At 36.4% G+C, this 2,786-nt stretch overlaps 1 pseudogene; it reads right to left on the reverse strand.

Annotated features, from left to right (window-relative positions):
• Positions 1 to 944: 944 nt before the first annotated feature.
• On the reverse strand, positions 945 to 2,177 carry LOC148914046 (uncharacterized; annotated as a pseudogene).
• Positions 2,178 to 2,786: the final 609 nt, after the last annotated feature.

Raw genomic sequence — 2,786 nt, forward strand, 5'->3', positions numbered from 1 at the left:
GTATAACTCTGAAGCCCTAACCCGTTTAAAAGGAGTTCAGTTCAAATTGCATTATTAATTACTTTTATGTTTTTAAAAGAACCTGGAAAAAGAAGTTATAACTACAGTTGCATCGAAAATCTTCAGTGGTTTTTCACATCAGAAAATTATTAAAAGATGAGTAGATGGAAATTGCGTGGAACCTCGAAAAAGGAGTATAATCCGAATTGCATCGTTAATCGTGTTTGCGTGTTTGCTTAAAAATATTAAGAGATAAATTAGGAAACTATATTTAATGTTTAAAAAAAGTTTCGTGGAACCTCGAAAAAGGAGTTTGTCAATTTGCAGTGACCACGAATAATAGTTCCTAGCCGAGGCTGGAGTTTCCGCGCATAGGAAAACTACAGTTTATCATGCACGGTAACTCCAGCCTCGGCTAGGCATTATTATTCGTGGTCACTGAATGGAACTGTAAGATGAAGTATCTTTGAGTGTTACTTTTATAGTATTAGTATAAAGATAATCCAAAAGGAATGTCGTATTGTACATATTACATGCACGTTTTTTACTAAGAAAACATAAACTTCAACTGCAAAAAAGGTTTTGAATCGAAATAAAGATAAGTTCTTGGACTCTGGCGAAAAAACGAGGAAGGCATGTGTCTTGAATCAAACGGTATTTTTAAAGATTTTTTTTTGTGTGGAAGTATCTGTGCAAATACTCGAGATGCTAAAACAATACATTTGCAAAACGCCTTTTCTTCTGGAATATTAGCATAACAATAGACCAATGATTGTTTTTTGTAACAATTATCGTAGAATGATAAGTTATACACCGTAGTGAAAATAGTAACTGACGTTTCGGACGTTAGTCCTTCGTCGGAGTCAATAGAAAGTAAGAGTAAGAGAGATGTTTATATTGTAGAGGAGAGAGAAAACGAACCAATAAGAAAAAAGCAAGCCATTTAACAAAGGAAAACAAAAGGATCGAAAACAACAATAGGTGGGAAATAACTTAATTATAAGCGAAGCGTTCGTTCATCCCGTGGGGATTAACGGTGCCAAGTGAATGAATTAAGCGCATTTCTTTTGTTTTACGATGATTGTTGCTGCAGTGGGTTAAACACAGACCAAAAACAATAGCATTAAGCTCAGAGTGATTAGCAGAGTTAAAGTGCCGAGCAACTGGTTTAGATAAATCTTTCTTGCGAATGTCGTAAAGGTGGTCTCTAAAACGATCACCTAATCGGCGGCCAGTTTCTCCAACATAGAGCATGTTACAGCGTGAACATTGAATGCAGTAGATGACGTTAGAAGAAGTACAATCAAAATGATCTGTAATATTAAAGGTGGATTTGGGACCTTTAATAGAAGTATGTGAAGCAACAAAGGGGCAAGTGTAGCAACGTTTGCGAGAACAGCGAAAAGTACCGGGTTCTTTATTAGAAGGAAGTACACCTTTAACTAAGAAAGAGCGTAAATTACGGTCCCTTTTGAACGAAAAAAGAGGGCGTTCTTTGAAAATGTTGGACGTGGTGGGATCAGAGTTGAGTAAATTGAAGTTACGATTAATGACAGGTTTGATAGAGTTGTTAATAGGATGGTAAGTGATAGTGAATGGAATGCGGTTAAGGTTAGAATTGCGTGATTTGGGGGTGAGAGCAGTGTTACGATCTATGGAAGAAGCTTTAAGCATAGCACGGTCGATGATGGTAATAGGGTAACCACGATTAAGAAAAAAGGAACGCATTTCTTGACATTTGTGAGAAAAATCAGTGTCGTCACTACAAAGACGGCGCAAACGTAAGAATTGCGAAAAAGGAATAGAATTGAGAGTGTGTTTAGGGTGTGAGGAGGAATAAAGTAAATATGAATGAGAGTCTGTGGGCTTATAATGAATAGTGGAATTGAGATGATTGGCAGAAATACTCACAGAAATGTCAAGAAATGTGACAGAAGTTTCACTAATGTCCCAAGTGAATTCAAGAGCTGGGTGAAAAGAATTGACATAAAGAATAAAAGAATCTAGGTCTTGTTTTGAACAAGATTAGAAGTAGCACCAATACAATCGTCAATGTAGCGACCAAAAAGCTCAGGTTTAATGCCTGGATAGAGATCAAAAATCTGTTGCTCGATGTAGCCAACAAATAAATTAGCATAACTAGGTCCCATTTTGGTGCCCATAGCTACACCGTTAATCTGTCGAAAAAAGCGGTCGCCAAAGGAAAAACAATGAAGGGTGAGAACAAGTTCAGCTAAACGCAATAAAGTAGGAGTGCTAGGTTCCAAAAAGGTGCGAAGATCAAAAAAATGTTTGAGAGCATTGAGACCTTCATCATTAGGAATGACGGTATATAAAGATTTAACATCCATGGTAAATAAAAACTTGGATTGAGAATTTTGAAAATGAAAGCTATTAAAAATCCTGAGGGCGTGATTAGTGTCTTTAATGTAGGTGGGTAGAGTCTGAACGATAGGTGACATAGCTACACCCTAGTGTTTACTAGCCATCATCTGCATATTGTTTTTTGTAATTAGCGATAAATATTTGGTGGTTGTCATGGTGACTGGTTTGTTGACGGTCCCGTTGCTAGTACACTTAGAGCGTCAACTAATAAATCGACTAAACAAGCACAAAAATAAACTTTCGGAATTACGAGTAAATAACAACGAAAAACAACGCCTTCAAGAAAAAGACGGGTTGACGCAAAAATTGAAAAAAAAAATTTTTTAAGTACTAAATTCACGAAATAATCTTTAATCCTCTCGTTTCTGTTGCAACAATGGACTTCCTATTCGATAACGATA

Source organism: Actinia tenebrosa, unplaced genomic scaffold, assembly GCF_029948245.1.
Source record: "Actinia tenebrosa isolate PJP-AT-01 unplaced genomic scaffold, QUT_ActTen_1.0 PGA_scaffold0__85_contigs__length_37466705, whole genome shotgun sequence".
NCBI lineage: Eukaryota > Metazoa > Cnidaria > Anthozoa > Actiniaria > Actiniidae > Actinia > Actinia tenebrosa.